This window comes from Vicugna pacos, chromosome 23 (assembly GCF_048564905.1).
Source record: "Vicugna pacos chromosome 23, VicPac4, whole genome shotgun sequence".
NCBI classification, from domain to species: Eukaryota; Metazoa; Chordata; class Mammalia; order Artiodactyla; family Camelidae; genus Vicugna; species Vicugna pacos.
Genome location: NC_133009.1, coordinates 2948914 through 2971530, shown reverse-complemented (window position 1 = coordinate 2971530; position 22617 = coordinate 2948914). Strand labels below are relative to the sequence as shown.

Here is a 22617-nt window from a genome sequence, read left to right as displayed (position 1 = left end):
CAGTCATCTGTTATAGACATTTAGGCTGTTTCCATGTCTTGGCTATTGTAAACAGTGCTGCTATGAACATTGGGGTGCAGGTGTCTTTTCGAAGTAGGATTCCTTCTGGATATACGCCCAGGAGCGGGATTCCTGGGTCATATGGTAAGTCTATTCCTAGTCTTTTGAGGAATCTCCATAGTGTTTTCCACAGTGGCTGCCCCAAACTGCATTCCCAGAGATAGGTCATTTTTAAATTGGCAGTCTGAAAAATAATGGTGATTATACAGCAAATGCAGCTTCCTTTGAAACACTCTGAAGCATTCTCATGGAAACCTTTTTATCTTTACTGTATCATTGTAAAGTAGGAAAGGGATGAGTAATTGTTGGTATCAAATGACCGTTTCCTTAGGCTCAGTGAACTGGGCTGTTCTCACCCATTTCAGCTGGACAGTTGTAGTTTTATGCTTTTCTGTGGTTCTGGTCACTGTGATGGTCTATGTCAACCCTTTGCAAGTTACAATTTTCATCACCTCAAAAGAGTGTCTTTATGTGTCAGTGAAGCCATTTAATAATAAATTTCTCATGAAGAGCAATATTGATTTGACAATATAACGGGCATAAAATATTATTTGATTTTTAGAGGAGTTGGAATGCTTTTCCTAAATTTACGTTTTCTTTAAATGTTAAAATTAATGGGCCTCATAAGTCAATGTTATTTCTCTGACTTCAAAGAAGCTATTTATTCAGGCAAGAGAACACTTTGGTGGTACTCTGTATAATAGGAAGCACAACACTTCATTTGGTAGGGAGTGGTGACGCTAGAGGACATGTCTCAATTGATAGAATGTAGTTTTTTATTACTCAATATGGCAGATTATGGAAAATGAAGAAAACTTCTCATTTGTTTTATATTTCATTCATTATAAGTTTAACATCAAAATCTGACTTTAAAGAGAATAAAATAAGAGGGAAAACTATGGATCAATTCCATTTGTAAATGTAGATGGAAAACCCAGAATACTCTGAAATATTAGCAAATCGAAATCAGCAGTGAATTAAAAAAAAATCTTGCCTGACAAAGTAGAATTTACTCCAAAAAAATGTAAAAATGGTTCAACATGCTTTGCAAACTCATTACATAAGCACATTAAAGAACCATACAATTATATCAACAGATTTAAAATAACATTAAAGTTTTAGTCATTTGTATCAGAAGCTCTAAGTAAAAAGACTAGGAATAAACTACTGTTAACACAATGAAGGGAATTTATCAAAAATCTACATGTCCAATTGTGAATTATTAAGCAACCAAAATGTGGGACAGGACTTCAGTGCCCTCTATCATCATGATTAAATGACATGATTTTGGAAGGTCTAGCTAATGTAAAAAATAAGAAAGAGGAAATAAGTTATACTAATGTTAGAACAGAAGGATCAAATTATCTATATTTGTAGGTGGTAGGGCTACAGGCTTGGAAAATAACATAGACCAAATTTTAAAAAAACTATTGAATAAAAAAGAATTTTTCACACAAAATAAATAAAAATCAATAGCTTTAAAAATATCAATCAATAGAAATTAAATGGAAAACTACCCCACTTATAATAAAAATAAAACCTAGGAAGTAAGTAGAAATAAATTTAATAACAAAAATGAAAATAAATGAAAGCTAGAAAATAAATGGAAATGAATTTAATAATGAATTTAATAGAACACAAAGGAAGACCACTAAACAGTCTTGTGGGAGGATGCAGAATGAGATGAGCTTAGAGATGTACCTTCTTTAGAACTTCCGGGTGAGTCTCTTGGCTGTACCCTCTTGTGTCACCTGCCTCCCTACAGGTGGTCAGATGCTGTAGGGTGCCCTGGCCTCTTCCCACTCAGGACCACTTCCAGAGGAAGAAGACAGCCCGTAACTTCTGGATGCTAACCTGATGAGCAAGACAGATCTTACCCCAAAGATGGCACGACTTTCCTCACATCCTTTTGGCCAGAATTGGGCCACATGCCTACTTTTGAACCAACCATTGGAAAAAGATTAGACAAGTTAGCATGAGTCTGGAGTAGAGTGGAGTCAGCTTCCCATGAAGAACATGGCAGAACTTGTTTCTTGAAAAAGTCTGGAATTATGCTGGTAAGCACGAAGTGAAAAGGGACTAATGGTTGGGTGAGTAACAGTTACTCAACTGGAAGAACAAAAAAAAAGACAGATCCCTACCTTGTTCCATGTAAATAAATCCTAGAAGGTTTAAATAGCTAACTGTAAAATAGACCCATAACAATATTAGTGGAAGACTGAGAAGAATATTCATCTAATCTTAGGGTGAGGAAGGCCTTCGCAAGCGATTTAAAAAAACCACCCTCAAAGATCATAAAGGCAAATGGTGACACATTCACTGTAGATGTTAAACATTTCTATATGGCAAAGAATATTAGAAACCATCAAATAAATGGTTGACAGGGTAAAACATTTCCAATATACATGGACAAAAGTTTAAGATTGCTCCTACATGAAGAACTTCCTCAGAAAGGGAGAAAACAAAGATCTAGTTGAAAAAAATGTCAAAAGGTATGACTAGGCAAGATAAAACACAAAAAGTGGCAAAAGATTAAAACCATCAATCTCACTAGTGTCAGGAAATTTTTAATTAAAGCAAAAAAAATCAAGTTTCTTAGCAAATTTTAACAAGTAAAAAAATTGATAGGGTCCAAGATGTAAAAAAGATTAGAGAAGCTGGCACTCTGTAATTTTACTGATGGGCATGTCTATTGCTACAGCTTTTAGGGGAAGCAATCTGGCAGTATCTGTTAAACTCTGTGATGATAAAATCTCATTTTTAACAATGTATTTTATAAAAATTAAAAGCAATACACCAAAATATATGTCTAAAGATATTCTTGTACAGTTTTATAATAGCAAACCATAGGAAACCATTTGAATGTCCATCTGTGGTGGATTTGCTGATGACACTATGGTACACACATGCTGTGGACACGCATGTTGCTGCTAAAGGTGAAGGACGTCTGACAGGATGGTGAGAATGAAAGATGAATAAAGTAGAAGAGAAGCAACTGCAAGAAAGTGCTGACTGCAGCTTACTGGAGGGACAAAGCAGGGTGCTTATTATCTAAGGGATCTTTGGGCAGGCTGAACACAAAACACTGTCTAGAACGGTCCATCAGAGGAAGGAAGATAGAACTTTCTTGCTGGCACTCTTATGTCTTGTCTCCCTTTATCAAAGTTCCCCTTGAAGGTTTGGCACACCCATACTTCTGAGTATGTCGCCCTGCAGAAGCCAGACCCCAAGCATCAGCTGAGTGGATAAATGGTGATGGAGCAGGAGCCTCACAGCCTGGTCAGGCCATGCCTGTGCACCGGAGCTGCTGCAGCTCCCACCATCACAGCTGCCGAAACAGAACATGGAGGAGCTGGGCCTTACCCCACGGAGGAGTGAGGCAAAGGCAGCCTGGCCTTTGGATGTGACATGGTGGCAGCTGTAGCTGCAGCAGTGGTGGCAGCAGCTGGGGATGTCCATGACCAAGGGACCAAGGTCCTTGGGGTCAGGAATGAACGAATGTGTTCAATAAAATGTCTCTCATCCATTTGAGTAAACCATCATCCTGTCGCTGTTCAGACTGCCTCTGCTCCAGTCTGTTACCTCTGGGTAGGAGACTGCATTCTCTGGTCTTCTACCTTCTCTTTTGCGTTTCCATCTGTTGGTGTCTTTGTGTTTTATTCAGAATCTTTTCTGTTAATCTGTATTCCTAGTCACATGGTTTCTCCTTGATTGTGTCTAAACTTCTGCCAAGTCCATTAATTGAGCTTTAATGTTAATAATTTTATTTCTATTTTAGAATGTTCATTGTTTTTCTTTAAAATTTTCCAGCATTCGGCTGGAAATTTCTACTTTTATTCTTAATCTGCTTGAACATATTAAGAGTAGTTATTTTAAAATGTGTGACTCTAACTGGATTTTAGACTGAGAAATTATTATTAATTTTATTAAATGTAATAATGGTCTGATAATTGGGTTGTTAGAGTTATATACTAAAGTCTTTAGAGACGAAATGATTTTATGTTTAGGATTTGCTTGAAAATGCTCCCAAAGTGTGTGTGTGTGTTTAATTGTTAAAGATGAATAATTTATACTTGGGGGTTCATTGTACTATTCTTTCTGTGATGTATGCTTAAAACTTTCCAAAATAAAAAACAGGTTTTAAAAAGTTTGATTTTGATGACTCCATTTTGGGGGGGAGTTCCTAAGAGTTTGTTCTATTTTCTCTTGCCTTTCTTGGCTTGCATTCCTTCACTTTGGTCTCACGGGTATTTGGTATTTGCAGTTGAGGACCAAGTGCTGCGCATGACAAGTAGTAGGAGTCACCTGAGGCCTTGTCTGCTGTCACCTCCCCCGAGGAAGGATTTGTGCTTTTTCTTGGCTGTCAGCTGGAACATTCACCACAATCCAGTTTTACACGTGACTGGAAGCTGGGATTCAGTCCCTCTGAGAGATGAGTAACATCTCTGTCACCCTTATTCCTAGGATGTAGCCCTTCCTGGTCCCCACCTGGAGTGTGGGTGGCCTGTGACTCTGTCCTGCCCTTTGGTTGGTACTGGGCTCCAGGTTTTATCTCCTCCACTGAAAGGCTGCCAGGAGCTCTTGATCCCTCTTGTCCTCTCTTAACTGCCTTTTTTTTTTTTTGCAGCTGGTAAACATCTCTGGGAAGACTGGGTTCACCACCCTAGTCCTTCCTTTAGCTCCCAAATCCTTCCTTGTTAATTCCTTGTTGGCTGGTTTTATCTTCCGTGCCTCCAGGCAAATTCTTTCTTTCTTTTTTAATATTTGCTCACTGTTCTAGCTGCTCTCATGGAAGACTGGGCTAAATTCTCCAGTTCACCGCTGCCATAGGCCATGTGTTTTCTCTCTTTGTTCCTCCTCCTATGATGGGTCTGGCTCTCATTTTTCTAATCTCTCCTGCTTAAGGTTCTGTGAAGGCTGCCCGGAGGGGGCTCCTGGTTCCGTTTATGAATGGAACACTTCTCTAGTCATCCTCAGACCTGTCGATGCCAACAAAGCTCTTTGTGGCCCAACCGTATGAATCCAGAGTGTCTGTGCTTCTTTTGCACAAAGACCATGAATCCCCTGCTAGGGATAGGTAGCTGAATTGACTGCCCTTGAAGACCGAGGATGTGGCTGCCTCTGCTGGGGTTCCTTGAGCTGAGGGGCTTGACTGAGAACCCTGAACTCAACCCCGAATACTGAGGAAGTGGACTGCTCTTCACAGGGAACTCTCTCTGGCACAAATCACATTTCTTTCAGCAGCAAGCTTTTTGGATGCCTTGAAGGGATGTTGCGTGAATTAAGAGTATTTCAATCTTCCTCGCAGATGTAGAACTTCTGGGATTCAAAGAAAGAGAAAGGGCGGGGAAGAGGGAGGCCAGGGGAAGCGGCTATTTGCCCACTTACTGTCCTCGGAAGCACCGGCAGATCCAGGGCTGAGACGCCCAGCGGCTCCCGAAGAGTGACCACAGCTCCTGCTGCCTGGGCCTGGGAGGGTTTATCAGGCAGGAGCACCTGGGCAGGAAGGGGGGCTGCAGAGTTTTCCTGTTGTGCTTTTGGCCTGAAGCATGGCTGGTCTTGAACTAAACATGCTTTTTTGTTTAACCCTTTATTGAGGGAGAAGCTCATTTACAAAAAAAAAATTTAAATTAAAATTAAATTTGGAAAAAGTTAGCATAACCCCATCCAGGCACCACACAGGCTTATGCGAAGCCCAGTGAAATAACGGAAACCCCGTAGCATTCTGTCTTCATCCCTAATCGCCGCCACTGCACCCACCTCACCCCCAACGCTGATGATGTGTGTGCTGTGCTGAGCTTCAATGTGCAGGCACTGCTCACAGTGCTTTACATGTATTAATTAATCTCAAAACAATCTCTCTCATCTCCATTTTATAGATGGGGAAACTAAGACAAAAATTAATAACTTCTCCAGCAAGTGGTGGAAGTGGGATTCAAACCCAGGCCATTTGGTTCCAGAGTCTGTGCATTTTTGCTAACCTGTTCTGGGCCTGAGCTCAGAGCCACCCTGCGGGTGTGTCCCATCCTCACTGCTGGCAGTCCTAACTCAAGGTGTCCTGGGCCCCTCTGCACATGCCAGTGGCCAGTCAGGGCACCCTGGTGCAGCTGTCCACCTTCCTCTACGATTCTGGGCGACGGGCGATATGAAAGCTTTGCTGTCCCTCAGGTTCTAATGTGGACACATGTCCTCCAGGCTATGGATTCTTAAACCTGAGTGGGTGTAAAGGTCACCTGGAGGTTTGCTGAAAAAAAAAAGAAGCAGATTCCTGACTTGACTCCACTGCATTTGAGGAATTTATACCTTTCTGAGGATCTCCAGTTGGAAACACGAGCTTTTATTGAATAAGAATCACATGTGTGTTTTGACAGTTTTCAGCCATCTAGTCCTCCTCTCATTTCTTCACCCCTGTGTACCTATGTAGCGTCACACAGGGGAGAAACCCAGCCATCACTGGCAGGGCAGGCCCAGAAGAAGGGACGGGCTCAGAGTGGGCACCAGAAGTGTCTGCAAGGGTGGAAACAGCTCACTCTGGATTTAAAGGATGACCAAAAAGGACGCAGGCTAAGAAGCACAAGGTTTCTGAGGCAAGAGAAGGCTCCACTTGACTTCTTTATTGAGGGCGCTAAACACCCATGACCGCTGAAACACGTATTAAGAGCCTCTGTTTAGCTTTCTAGCTCCCTGTTTTGAAATGACACTAATTCCATTTTACAACATTGAAATCAAACTTAAGATGTTAAGCGCCCTAAACAACCATATATTAAATTGCTGGAGTATGTTATGCATGTTAAATGCTTTCCTCTCATTTATCAAGAAAACTTCAAACTGTGTCCAGAATGGGGGTTTTCATGAATGGGTCTCCGGGGGGTGGGGGGCATCTGCGGCCCGGCTCGGTCTCTGCCTCGCTTCTGCCTGCTCGCTTGTGTGACGCAGCCCTGGGGCCTCCTTGGGCCTCTGCGCTCCCTGGGCGGCAGGCCCCCCTGCACGCTTGGAGCGGATTAACCTTGCATCTCACGGGTTAGGAAATCGAGACACAGAGGTGACTGGGCAACCGGCCCCAGAGCAGCACAGGAGAACCGGCAGAGGCGGGCCCCTGCCCCTGTCGGCTTCTCCCCGTTGGGGAGAGTCGCCCCTTGACGAACCGAACACCGTGCATCTCTCAGGACAGAGCTGAAGACACTAACAATTACCCAGCAGTGGAAACCCCCCCTGGCTCTGCATCTCGTGTTGAGGACGTCTCAGCCTGTGCCTTTCCACCCGGCCTGGAGCCCTCCTCTCTGGGAACTGTTTTTCTATGTAGTTTCCTCGGGGTCATTAAACTTTCCTGCTTTAAAAAAAAACCAAACAAAAAAAACACCTCTTCGAGTTTTATGGCTATTTCTTTTTTCTCTATGTTAAAAGATTCTCTATTTCTTTTGACGGCATCATTTCTTTTGACGGCATCATTTCTGTACCAAAGGTGTCCCTATTTCTTCCTCCACTCCCGGCCCTCCGGCCGTGTGTGACAATGTGCTCTCTGGGCCTCAGCTGTACTTTCTGACTTGACATTCAGCGTCCCCACTCCCACCCCTTCCCATTACCTGTTGCTATGAGGCAGCATTTGTTGGCAAAATCTGTGTGTTCGCTGTGGCTTCCCACAGCTGTAAAAATGGCTTCACCACTCACCTTCTGTCAGAACTACCACGATGCACACTTGTAGACTGCAGATAGCTACGCAGCCTCCTTATGAAAACTGGCTGAAATCCACTAGACACAAGGTGCTGACTAGTGGTCAGAAAATCACCTGTGGTGTATAGGTGGGCACAAAACATCCAGTCTGTGCAATTTGTGAATTGATGCATATAAAGGAATACAAATAATTACATGTAAAAATTGTCGTATAATAGAACCTTCTTAAGGGATAGTTCACATCACTGATTTAAAAATGTTTCTCAGTTTTTCAACTGATACTTACATCGAGCCACATACTAAAAATTCAGGTACTTTAATAATTAAATGGTATAATTTTTTTTAGATTGTGAAACCTTGGTCAATATTTACAGGGCTTAATTTTCCCACATCTCAGTGTCCTTGTCTGTAGAATGGGTTGTTGTGAGGATTAAATGAGTAGATACATGAAGACACTTAGAATATAGTGTCAAACAGAACAGAAAGAAAGTCGGAGGGGGGTGGTATATCATTCTGAGGGTGGGGAGGAAATTTGCAAGCAGAACACAAGAGACAGATACCACAGAAGGAAAGGTTAATAGATTTAACATCAGGAGACTGAAAACACTGTAAGGGGGAAAAGGCACAAGAAATTGCAGTGACAGCATTGCTAATGAAAACTGTAATAAATACTACATAGAGATCATCATTCTAAGTGAAATAAGCCAGGAGGGGAAAGAAAAATGCCATATGATATCACTCATATGTGGAATCTAAAGAAAAAAGACAAAAAAGACATTATGAACTCATTTACAAAATAGAAACAGACTCACAGACTTAGTAAATAATCTTATGGTTACTGGGGAAAGGGGGTGGGAAGGGATAAATTTGGGAGCTTGAGATTTGCAAGTATTAGCTACTATATATGAAAATAGATTTTTAAAAGTTTCTTCTGTACAGCACAGGGAACTATATTCAATATCTTGTAATAACCTTTAGTGAAAAAGAATATGAAGATGAATATATGTATGTATATGCATGACTGGCACATTATGCTGCACACCAGAAATTAATACATTGTAACTGACTCTATGTACTTCAGTAAAAAAAAAAAAACTGCATAACAAATACCAGATTAATATTCCTAATATATTCTATATGTGATTATACAAGCTTTATATTATATAAAATACTATCACATAACTTATAACATAACTGGCAGATGTCACTTTAAAACAATTATCAAAGTTGTATAAAAAACTTTAATAAAGGCTAATAGACATAAAAAGCAATTCACAAAAACAAATGAAAGTCAAAAATAAACAAATGAAAAATATTAAACTATTGATAATCAGAGAAATGGCAATGGGAAGTTTGCCAGAGCTGTTTTTCTGCAGCCAAATGCAGAGTGAGTTCTGAGAGGCGCGTGACCCACCCGGCTAACAAAGCTGGTGGAATGTGATTTGGCAAACATCATGCAACTCTTTGGCCCACCCATTCTGCTTCCAGGAATTCAAGTAAATAGTCACAAGTATGTACGAAACTGTAGTGATAAAAATATATTTAAAAGTGAAAAGGTGTGAATTAGCCCGGTGCCAAGCCAAGACTGTGCATCAGTCATGAACATGTGAGGAAATTGATCATTAAAATGATCCTATAAATTAATACTCTGACTCAGAAACCTATTTCTAACCTATTCCTCAGTTACAGAAATATGTCTGCTATACACTAACCCCTGTGTAGAAGAAGTGATTATTTTTTCCTTTATTTTCCAAATTTTCTAATTTGGACATTAAAACAAAAAGTAAATACAGTTTTGAAGGGCGTACATGCATTATTCCATGGTCTTCAATATGTACATACATAAACAATAATATCTTAGTTTTTTCAGAGTTTTCAGAACCATTTGCACTTGCAACGCTACACGTATGGAAGGGGCTGTAGGCTTACTCTTTCATGAATCCATCTTGAGGAATCTGGGTGTAATAACTACAAGAAAAGCAGAAAAAGTAATTAGAAGACTTCTATGGAAATCTGCATGACAGGTCACCCTGCTAAAGAGTAATCGTTAAGATATGATTAATTACATCAATCAGTGCCGCCGGTAGGGGAAGCTGGAGAGTGTCTGAGGGTCCCATTCCTGTCTTCAGAATACCTGTCTTGTTGGTTTTTGTTTTTTTCCAAGTCTTGTTAAATTAACTATTTACATTGCTTTATATAAGGTCCTTACAAATAAGAATTGTTTACCTCGAACTATCCTCCCCCTAACTTCCTAGAAAATCTTTGCTGCTGAACCTCACCGATGTTTTTTTCCTGGTGGTAGTTGGTTTTCTACAGCTTGAATAGTAGTTGAGGGCAGCATACTCCATCAGAGCAGCAAAGATGAACAAGAAGCACACGGTCACAAAGAGGTCCACGGCAGTCACGTAGGAGACGCGGGGCAAGGACTTCCTGGCTACGGTGCGGAGCGTGGTCATGGTCAGCACTGTGGTGATGCCTGCACGGGGGACAGGTACCGAGGTGTAAAAGGAGCCACACAGAATCCCTCCACTCCAACACAGTGTGGTTTATTTTTTTTTAATGTGAACCTTTCTTGATATTGCATCAATGTAATAACACTTATAATTGTAATTAATGTCTATATAATTTTATAAGCAACATTTCCATAAAAATTTACCATAGTCTTCACAATAACATTAAAATACCTGGATCTTTTTGTTTATTCAGTTATTCTCTTATTGTTTGACACTTTGTCTTTTTAAAATACTTTTAATGAGAATACAGTTTGCCATCTCCAATAATTTCCATCTGTTCCTCATCTCACACTTTTCTTCTGCCTGGCTAAACCATGTCTACGCTCAGTTCTCCTCCTCTGTGCAATTTGTAAACTCCCGTCTTTCTTCCAGGCCTAGCTGAGATACCACTTTTTCTGAGGCAAGACTGCTTCTAGCAACCCAGGCAGAGCTGGCAACACACACGTCTTCACAATCTCTGTACCTGCTGTGTTCCTCATTTTTTTGCATTATCACAGTGAATTCCCTATGTCTTTACAGTTTCTCTCCCTGAACAGATCATGTGACCTTTAAGAGCAAAACTATCTTCCTCATCTTTGCTTGTCTGTTACCTAGCATTGTGCGTAGCATTTTAGACATTTCAATAAATACTTTGTATGGAGTGCACTGATTCGCTGACTAATTAGTTAACTAATCATACCCAGTACTGATCTGACTTTATTTTATACCTATGGGTCACCACTAAAGACTTAATCAAAGGCTGTGGAAAATATTTAGGCAAGAGATGCACATGTGATGGATAGTTTACAAGGAAAAACGAATGAAAAAAGGAATGGAGTCTACCAAAATGAAGGCGAGTAAAATGATTCAATGACTATCACGTGAAACAAGTGAAGGCTGACTTTCCCCTAGATGAGCTCCTAGGAAGTTAGAACCTGCTGGAGCTGTCAGACAGGTGGGCTAGTAACACGCATCCCAGAATCACAGGCTGTGACACTCCCACCTCTGTGGTTCACTGGGGATGCTGTAAAGTTATCTGTCCAGCAGTACTGCTCAGGAATCAGGCAGCCATGACGGATGGATGACCATTGGTTCCCACCTTTGCGGCAGCATCAGAGCTCTTGTTTGGTGTGCCTCCCTGGCCTGGAAATCAGCAAAGACCAGTTGTAGAGTGAGTCAAAGAGTACAGCATGAACAGCTTGGCCAGGTGTAAAGGATATTGACCTGGAAGCCAAAGCCTTCAGCTTTGTTCTGGGCCTTCTCAGCATCTGGACATACCAAGTCACTTACTTTCTTTGTATCGGTTTCTTTAATCAGCACAGTGAAAACAGAGTGCCAGCCTCTCCTTATTGTAAGTGGGAAAGTTGTGATGCTTCATGTAAAAAAGCATCGTAAACTTGAAAAGTCTACACCAATGGCAGTGTATTTTTACTTAAAAAAAGATTTTGCAATAAATGTCCAATATAACTATTTTCTAATGTGGTGACCATGTTATGTCTGTGGGATTTTAAATAGGTATTTTTTCACTAAATTTGGGGATTTTAACCTAATTTCTTCACAACTATTTAACCTCATTTTTTCTCTTTTTGTTTTGGAACACCAGTTACAATTATTTTATACATCTTTATATGTCCCACAGATCACTGAGGCTCTGTTCATTCTTTTAAAATCTTTTTTACCCTTCTCTTTTCAGATTAGGTACATTTCATATGATGATCTCCAACTATACAAGATTTTTTTCATGCTATCTGCAATCTCTTCCTAAGATCATTTAGCATTTTACTTTCAACTTGACTATTATACATTTTATTCTATAATTTCCTTTTTTCATATACTTTATCTGCTGGAATTATCATCTGTTCATTCATTAAGATTGTATTTTCTTTTAAATCCTTGAACATTGTTATAATAGCTCTTTAAGGCCCATGTCTGCTTGTTCAACATCAGAGTTCCATTTTGATATTGACTCTTTTTTTTTCTTGATAATGGGTCATTACCCATTACCTTCTTCTTAGAAAGTCTAATAATATTTTACTGTAGAGTAAATATATAGTACTGCATTATGGATGACACATTACAAACAGTATGGACTACATTACCTTTTCCGTTTTGTTATCTTTTTAAAAAATAATGTTGAATGCTTTCTTACAATAAATAGTTAATTTTTTGGTGATTTCCCTTGATCTTGTCATTACATGATTTAAGCTTTATTTAAAGGAATCTGGAGTACCTCTTTATTGTTAGGCACAGCCTTTCTGGTGAATCAACTAAATATCCTGGTGTTAATGACATTTCTCCACCCTTCTGGTATGTAAATCTATTATCTGCCAGCCCTGTGTATTTCTACTATCTTGTCCTCTTAATGCTGCAGTGGCTACTCTTTGATAAGATTTTCACAGTCTCAAGTTGTGCAAGCATAACTATATCTTATCTTGTTTAGAAGCTGATCTTTAAAGTCATGCTCCCTATGACACCTGACATTTGTAGTCATGAGGTCATAACCCCAAGAATATTTACTAAATCTGTTATGCCTTTGCCAGTTGATTTGTCAATTCTATCATGTATTTTCTATAAGCGTGCAAAACTAATATTGGCAGAGGATATTAAAGGCTAATTTATCATGTTCAAACAGTACTTTATTGTTAAACAAATGAAGAATTAAGAAACAAACAAAAAAGATACAGTGTAATACAGGAGACTTTGCAAAGATTTTAAAACTGAGGCAGTTCCCTTTTTTTGAAAGACAATTTTTGGGGGGGAAACAACCTCTGTATTACACATTACCTGTATTCACAAATCAAAATACTGAAAGTTAGGCAAAAGTCTTATCATAATTAAAAACTGTCCGCTATAATACATGTTGCACAATCATAAAATCACTGGAATTTAATGTTTTATTAAGAGGACTTTGAGGGCCAGAGATAAATTCATGAAACACTTTGAGCTTTAATATGTAAATTGTAGCTGAAAAGAATGATCATTTTCTTGTTTGCTGGGAAAGCTACTACAGACAAACAGAACTTTTATTAAGAGGCTATTTTACTAATTTGTATCATCAGTCCTCAGAGGCGTGTAGTAAGTTCTATTTCTTTACATTGGCATAACGACACTTTTGAATGCGGCAGGTTCCAGGGCATGACTATGGTTTTATGATGATATCATCCTTAGAGCCTATTATCGGATGATGCAATTGACTTATTCTGAATCCCTAACCTCAACTTAATTAAGTGGTACACAGGGAATTCTGCTGTGAGGAAGAGCAACATACCTTGGCTATTTTAAAGAACCATGGTTCATGCAGCCCTCACATTAGATCAGTCACTTTTGAACTAAGTCTTTTTCATTGAAAGTATTTTTTTTCTATATTAAAGTTACACAAATCAATACAAGAGTTTTTCTGAAACTCACCTAATGCTGTTCTTGCTGGTGTAGCATCTTTTTTTATCCAAAATCACACCCAGGATAAAACTACAGTCAGCATACAGGGAATGTATGTTTGAATAGTGAAGTAGCCCATTCTTCTACTCAATTCAAAATATATAGTCATGACAACATAATCACCTGTAATAAAGTATTGTCAAAATTAACACAACCTTCACGTCTTAAAAATAATTTGAGGAAATAATTTAAAACAATTTGTTAAATGAATAACTTGGATAAAAATACACAAGTACAGCAACATCAAACTGGAAAAAGACTCCAACTGCTGGTGCCCTTAAACTTAATTTTTATAGTATCCATGGCTGTGCAAGGCATTTTACTGTAAGAGGCACAAAAGATACATATTAATTAACAGAGGAGGCAGACATGCCAGACCATTACTCAATAAGCTAATATTGCTTGTGTTTATCTGTTTGCTGCCTGTTGAAAATCAAGGGTAGCAAGTCACAAACTCAACCCCCAAGCAGAATCATTGTCATTTGGCTTTTTCAATAGTAACAGACGTATACATACACTTCACGTCGAAACTTGTGTAACAGATTTATACTTATATTCTTGTAGTAGGATGAATTTAAGCTTATCAACCTTTTACTTTATGTTTTATTTTCTATTTTTATATTTACCGTACCCTTTCATGGCTCTGGCACTTAGGCTGTGCCAACCCAGAAAACAAACAGAAGAAGTCATTCTGCGGCACTCTGCTCCCTCCTAACTAAAGCAAAGCCACAACGTAACAGAGTTGGGATGAAGATGGATGTTACTGGAAATTTCATAAGATTGCACGAGGGACTGGGAGAAGGCGCATGCCTAGTACATTGTACATTTATTCCAAAATCATCTCTATTCGTACCTTTCCTAGGTGATCTGCTGCTCAGATCATGTCTCTCCTCCTCCTCTTGTTTGACTTTCATGCTTAAGCCCACTGGATTCAAACTTCTTGCACCTCAAATTCAAAATTCAGGTGACCAGAACTGGATTATCATCTCCATCACACCAACACCTGCTCTTAACTTAGGTCCTTCTTTCATTTATTCACACACCATCTCTGACTCATTTTCCCTTCTCCAACTCCTGTTCTGCTCTCAACTCCTCTTCCTGCCTAATCCAGCTACTGTCTATCTTAGCCCCCACTTTCTCTAACAACCTTCTCTGCTCCAGACCATTCTGTGCCCTGCCACCAAAAGGATCTTTCTAGAATATGAACATTATTATATCCCTCCCCTAAGAATCCTTCACCAGCATCTTGCGCCCCCTGTGCAATTCTCACAACTTTATCATGGCCTTGTTGGAGCCCAGGGTAGGCCATCCCTACGCGTGCCTCAGTGGCATATTGATTATTTCGAATTAGAGTTATTTTAGAAATGGCCACTACCAAGAGGGACATTCTGACCCTCCTCTCTACCCCTGAAAGTAGGAAAAAATGTGAAAGTTACACTCCTTGCAACTAGAGGTAGAGGACAAACTTATCTCCAAGTAGCCTGTATAAACATACTGTGTTACTTCAGTTTACTACCCCAAGTCCATGCCCCGTTTGGATTCCTTACTAATGAAGCATGCAAAGCCCAAGTTTTCTCCTGTAAATTCCTCACAAATTATTGTTTCTTTGTCTAAAAAGTATAAAAGCTGTCTGGCCACTTCTTAGGTCCCATTTCTATGAGACCTCCATGTGTGTTAATTAAATTTGGTTTCTTTTTCTCTTGTTAATCTGTCTTGTGTCAATTTTATTATTAGCATAGCCAGAAGAAATCAAGACGGGGAGGGGGGAATTTCCCACACTGACAATCGACAGTGTTCTGCACGAACACCCCATGCCTTGTACTCCCCGCATTCTAGGTCCGTGGGGGGTCCCCAGGGGCTCAGATGCGCAAGGTCTCCCCCAACAGCTGCCGCATCTCTGCCCTCCTGCCTAGGGTGCTCTTCTTCCTCCACCTGCATCCAGATGGCTCCCACCCAACTGTGAAGCTCAGCTTGGAAATCATTTACTTCACCAAGAAGTCCTCCCTACACACTCCTAACAATGGTGGTTAATTTATTTCTATAATTATCAATATAATATCTGCCTTAAAACCAACAAGTGAGGTAGGTGATAGAATATATGTCTTGTTTATCAATGTTAACTTGATAAGCAATCAATTCATATTTTTTCGATGAGGAGTCCCATTTTTAAAATCTACAGGGAAACGATATTAAGCCCATATGAAAATCATGCCTTTCAATAAATCAGAATGTTTTTTGCAGGATGTGGTGTTTGGTTGTACCAATACTTAGGATGACTGATAGACACATTAATTTTGAGGTCATTTCCCAAGAAACATTTAAAATTTTTAGCAAATTAGTCTTTCACTACAAAGGAATTAGAATAATAAACCTGAAGCAATCAAAAACACAAAAATATTTTTCTAGGTAATATGAATGTCAAGTTACATAATTTCCTATGGAAATATCATTGAATTATGTGTGATATTTAAATGTCTATTAATTTTTTCATAAATTTCGATTAAAAAACTGAGTAGAAAACAAACAGTACACAGAATAACAAAACACAATAAATCACCCTAGCAGTTATGAACATAACCCCAAGGGAATATCCAAAGAGTTGAATAATTTCTTCAACAGCCATTGTAGTTTCCTCAGTAAAATAAGCAGAAGGACAACTTCAGAGCAGGCACAATTCATTTCAGCAAACCTACCTGCTTTGCCCCAACCTGAGGTGAACAGGTTCCCCATTTCCTGTGTTCAGAATACCCCTTTGCCTAGCTCACAGGTCTGCCTGGATGCGCCACCACCAGGTATAAAAGTGAGGAGAAGCCATCAGGGCTACATTCTGGGGTCTGATTCTATAATTCAGCCGGCTCTTGGTGAAATTCTAGGACACGCCCCAAAAAGTGGTTCCAGAGAGCACTATGGATCTTGTTTTCCAGCTTCCACGGGGAATAAACACCTGGAGAAGCAGCGGCAAGGGAATTCTGGGTTCCAGCTGCCCGGTCCCCCACAGGAAGGCCAACACAAAGTCAATGTGCCGCTCACCCCAAATAGGAAGGAAGAGGCCATGGAGTTCTCATTTTCTCATTTTCTGTGCATATGTAACTTGTTGGTCTAGGCCTGAAGTAAAACGTTATCTTCTTAGGAAGTAAAATCTCCTCCCTGTTTCTGAAAATATGAGGCTGGGAAGTCCATTCTTAAATTACATTTGCCGTTAGTTCCAGGACTCTGACTGAGAAGGAAACGTTGTACCTTCTGCGCTCCCACCCTCAGCACGTGCACACACACTTGCACACCTGCTCCTTCTACACACGCAGGCCTGGCCGGCTCCAGCGAGGGTGCGGAGGCTCAGCTCCAGGTGCGCGCTCCTTGGAGGCCCTGCCTCCTTCTCCGAGGTGTTTAAGCTATTCACTGTGATCAACATTCAGCGCTCCTAATGCAGTTCATAAACTAGACTGCAGTGGTGTTTGCTCTTTGTGGTTGGTTCTTTCCAAGCTAGAGACCTGGGTTTCCAATTGACTCTTATGACAGGCAACAGGGATCGGTGATTCGGGAATCACGGCAGTCATGGAGCCCACCCTGGAATGTGCTTGACACCTACTTCCCAGAGGAAGATGGAATGAAAACTGCTGGGGAGGGAGGGAGAAGTTTCTCTTTGATGTGTCAAGGTAAAAAAGTTATCTTGGGCTTGGTGGAATAGCGAGAGCAAGTTGCCTTTTGCCAACTGTTCATTTCTGCGACCCTTTGTTCCTTCTAGGCCAGTAAGAAGCACTGGAAACCCTCTGGGGGAACAAGTGTGCTACTAGTTTTCAGGACAACAGCACAGAGCAGGCATTTAATACATATAGATAAAATACAAACTTATCAAGCTAATACTGTGTTCCATGAGCTACAAAGATTAATAAGATACAAAATCTCCCTCAAGGTTAAAGACCAGCTGCATCTTCCATAACGTCCATGGTTCCCAGAGAATATTATTGTAAATCATTGTTCACTCAATGTTGTAGATGCCCGCATTTCTTCATTGCACCCCAAGCACCAAAGCATTCCTTTGGACTGCCTTTAAATGTAGTTGTCACTTCCCCAGATTTCTTCTCCTTCTGATGGCCATGTCTTCTCTCCCTGTCACAGAGGTACCCACTCTCTGGCCTCCTTTGAAAACATCCTAAGATTAATACTCCTCAAAAGCCAGTCAGGGCCTGGTAACTGGCAAGTAGTGCTCAGCGCAGCGAAAGTCTAACCTTCTCCATTCAAGTCAAGATTGCCCTGGAAAGACTTGTCCTTTTCTATTTTCTTTATGACATCAGTTTATGAAAAAGTTCTTCGTTTTACAGAAATTAAATGTATCAACCTTTTATTTTATTGTTGGTGCTGTTTGTGTCATCCTTGAGCATGTGTTCCCTAAACTAAGGTTATAAAGATATGTGCTATTTTTTCTATTAGTTTGGCTTTTCTCCACTTATTTTTATGCAGTCGATTCTTCTTCAAATTAAATTTTTAAAAATTCCATGATCAGTTGTCACAGCATCACTTACTGCTACCCGCAGTCATCTGCAGTGCCACCTCACGTGTCCATGTATGTGTGGATCTGTTTCTGCATGCCAATTCCTGCACAATTACCACACTATCTTAACCATTAAAACTGGGAGGCACACCCTAAAATAGCCCCTGATCAGTCACATATTTGGACAATTTTCTCTTGAGAACCTAGGCAGCAACTTTGGCCAACAGAACTTCCTTAATTTGGTCATTTCATTTGGAAAAACTGAATGGATTTTGTAGATTGGCTGATTTCAAATTTGATCCAAAGAAAGGTTATTGTGGGTGGGCCTGGCTTAAACAGGCAAAATCCTTAAAAGAAGAACTGGGACTTTCATGTTGAGAAATTATCCTTCTGGTCTTGAAGAAGGAAGCTGCCGTTAGCTCTGCAGCTACAAACAGCAAATGGTGACAACCACCTGATGAGATCAGGAGGCTTTTCCCCAGTCAAGCTTCCAGTGAAAATGAAGCTCAGCCAGTACCTCAGCTGCAGCCTTTGAGAGCCTAACCAAAGGGCCCAGAGAAGCCGTACTCCTCACTCACTTACTCACAGAAACTGCTGAATAATTGTGTGCTTTGTCTTAAGCCATTAAAGTTGTGGCAACCTCTTACAGAGAAATAGAAAACTAAGGGAGAGGGACACCCAGCAGAACAACCGAACAGGCTGCCCCTCAGACACAGCCCTCCCTCAGTAACACTAACTTGGCATCCATTTAGGGACCAAAGTGCCTCTGTGGGAGCTGTGGGGCTCAGATGGGAGGTTGTGCTGCAGAATGAAGAGCGTCATTTTGAGAAACCAAATCCATACCCGTGGGGCAGACTCACTGACTGTGGTCTCAGCCACAGACCTAAAAACAGCTCTGCTTGTCTTAGGACTCAGCTACAGCCCCGTTTGGCTTTGATTCTCTCACCAGCACCATCTGTCAAGGGACCTATGAGGAGTCACACCCACTGGGTGTTGGCCAATAGACATACAGGACTTGGTCTCAGCTTTGCACCATAAATGGCCCATGAACCAGCTCCTGCCCCTCCTGGTTGTGGTCTGGGAGCCCCTAAAGGACACTGGTTTAAATAATCTCCCACGGATAAGAGACCTTTTGTAGAAATCCAGGAGTCAAGTGGAAAAACTAAAGCACACCACTAGAACAACAGCAGCAAAAACCCAAGATTGGACACACTGAAGAGGATCACAGGAACATTTTTTTTCCCTACTTGTTCCCACAAAGCTTTAATTTTTTATTGAGGTATAGACAGTTTACAACGTTGTGTCAATTTCTGCTGTACAGCACAACTTTTCAGGCATACGTGAATATGCATATATTCATTAACATATTCTTTTTCACCATAAGCTAATACAAGATATTGAATATATTTCCCTGTGCTATGCAGTGTGAACTTGTTTACCTATTTTCTATATACCAGTCAGTGTCTGCAAATCTCAACCTCCCAGTCTGTCCCTTCCCACCGGCCTTCCCCCTAGCAACCACAAGGCTGTATTCTATGTTTGTGAGTCTGTTTCTGTTTTATATATAAGGTCATTTGTCTTTTTTTTTTTTTAGATTCCACATATGTGTGATATCATATGGTACTTTTCTTTCTCTTTCTGGCTTAATTCACTTAGAATGACAATCTCCAGAACTATCCATGTTGCTGCAAATGGCATTATTTTATCATTTTTATGGCTGAGTAGTATCCCATTGTTTAAATATACCACATTTCTTTATCCAGTCATCTGTCAGTGGACATTTAGGCTGTTTCCATGTCTTGGCTATTGTAAATAGTGCCACTTTGAACACTGGGGTGCAGGTGTCATTTTGAAGTAGGGTTCCTTCTGGATATATGCCCAGGAGCGGGACTGCTGGGTCATATGTTAAGTCTGTTTTTAGTCTTTTGAGGAATCTCAATACTGCTTTCCACAGTGGCTGCACCAAACTGCATTCCCACCAGCAGTGTATGAGGGTTGGTCCCCTTTTCTCCACACTGTCTCCAGCATTTGTCATTTGTGGACTTTTGAATGATGGCCATTCTGACAGCGTAAGGTGATACCTCATTAAAGTTTTCATTTGCATTTCTCTGATAATTAGTGATAATTAGCATTTTTTCATGTGCATATTGATCATTTGTATTTCTTCCTTGGAGAATTGCTTGTTTAGGTCATTCACCCATTTTTGGATTGTTTTTTAATCTATCTTATATATAGCAGTTAATATTACCATTTTTTAATTTTTGCTTTTATTTCTTTTGCCTTGTGATACAGATCTAAGAAAATATTGCTACAATTTACACCGAAAAATGTTTTGGCTATGTTCTCTTGCAGGAGTTTCATGGTATCGTGTCTTATATTTAGGTCTTTAAACCATTTTGAGTTTATTTTGTTATATGACGTGAGGGAGTGTTCTGGTTTCATGATTTACATAAAGCCATCCAGCTTTCCCAATATCACTTGTGAAAAGGCTGTCTTTTCTCCACTGTATATTTTTGCCTCCTTTGTCATAGACTAATTGAGTGTATATTTGTGGTTTCATTTCTGGGCTCTCTATTCTGTTCACTGATCTATATGTCTGTTTTGTGCCAATACCATGCTGTTTCGATAACTGTAGCTTTGTGGTATTGTCTGAAGTCTGGGTGGGTTATGCCTCCAGCTTTGTTCTTTTTTCTTAGGTTTACTTCAGCAATTCTGGGTCTTCTGTGGTTCCATATAAATTTTAAAATGATTTGTTCTAGTTCTATGAAAAATGTTCTGGGTAATGTGACAGGGATGACATTAAATCTGTACATCGCTTTGGATACTATGGCCATTTTAACAATATTCTTCTGATCCAAGAGCATGGGATACCTTTCCATTTTTGTAAGTCATCTTCAGTTTCTTTCTTCAATTCTTTACAGTTTTCAGCTTAAAGGTCTTTCACCTCCTTGGTTAAGTTTATTTTTAGCTTTGTTTGATGCAATTTTAAATGGGATTTTTTGTTTTGCTTTTTCTTTCTGATGTTTCATTGTCAGTGTAAAGGAATGCAACAGATCTTTGTATATTAATCTTGTATCCTGCTATCTTGCTGAATTCATGCATTAGTTCTAACAGTTTTTGTGTACAGTCTTTGGAGTTCTCTATATAGAGTATCATGTCATCTGCAAATAATGACAGTTTTACCTCTTCCCTTCCAGTATTGATGCCTTTAATTTCTTTTTCTTATCTGACAGGAGGACCTAGAACTTCTACTACCATGTTGAATAGAAGTGGGCAGAGTAGGTATCCTTACCCTTCTCCTGAATTAATGGGAAGACTTTCAGTTTTTGATCACAGAATATTATGTTAGCTGTGGGTTTGTAGTAAAAGGCTTTTATTATGTTGAGATATGTTCCCTCAACATCCACTTTGGTGAGAGTTTTTATCATGAACGGATGTTGAATTTTATAAAATGCTTTTTCTGCATCTTATTGAGATGATAATATGGGTTCTGTCTTTTGTTGACTTGCATATCTTGAGCCATCTTTCTGAACAGGATCAGATTTGCATCATAGTTCTCTTGTACAGCAGTGGGAAGATGAATTAGAAAGAACTCATAGGAAGGACATGAACAGTTCAGCTGAGAGATAAGGGCCTGCATTATTAACAGAGTGAAAAGACAGCCCACCAAAGGGGAGAAAATATTTGCAAATCCCATATCTGGTAAGGGATAAATACACAGAATATATAGAGAAGCCCTCCAACTCATCAATACAATTTTAGAAACGGGCAAAAAACTTGAGTAAACATTTACCAAAATAAGTTATAAAAATAGACAATAAACATATGAAAAGTGCAACATTGCTAATCATCAGGAAAATGCAAATATCAAAAGCATAATGAGAAACCACCTCACACCTATTAGGATGGCTACTATAAATAACAGGAAACAACAAGTGTTGGTAAGGATGTGGAGAAATTGGAAACTTTGTGCACAGTTGGTGGGAATGTAAATTGGGGCAGCTGCAGTGGAAAACAGTTTTGTGACTCATCAAAAAATTAAAAATAGAATTACCATAGGATCCAGCAATTGCACCTCTGGGTTTTTACCCCACAGAATTGAAAGCAGGATCTCAAAGAGAAATCTGCACACCCAATTTCATAAAGGCATTAATCAAAACAGACAAAAGGTGGAAGGAACCCAAGTGTGCATGGACAGGTGAATTGACAAGCATGATATGGTATATACAGTCAGCTCTCAGTAGCCATGGTTTCACATCCACAGATTCAGTCAATGGTGAATCAAAATTATTTGAAAAAAACTCCAGAAATGTCCAAAGAGCAAAACTTGAATTTGCCTCATGCCAGCAACTATATACATAGCATTTACATTGCATTTATAATTATTTACACGGCATTTACACTGTATCAGGTGTGATAAAGTAATCCAGAGGTGATCTGTAGTATACAGAACAGTGTCCACAGGTT

General features: G+C 39.9%; 1 protein-coding gene across 7 annotated transcripts in view; it reads right to left on the bottom strand.

Annotated features, from left to right (window-relative positions):
• Positions 1-9254: 9254 nt before the first annotated feature.
• Positions 9255-22617, bottom strand: part of LOC140688680 (uncharacterized) — a 73625-nt gene continuing 60262 nt past the window's right edge. For 6 of the 7 annotated variants that reach the window (XR_012063391.1, XR_012063390.1, XR_012063395.1 and 3 more), the window contains 3 exons: positions 13632-13784; positions 10011-10207; positions 9255-9699 (listed from right to left, as the gene is read on the bottom strand). The gene's annotated coding sequence lies outside the window, so the exon portion shown is untranslated. The remainder of the gene's footprint in view (positions 9700-10010; positions 10208-13631; positions 13785-22617) is intronic. The other variant, XR_012063394.1, reaches the window with a different exon arrangement.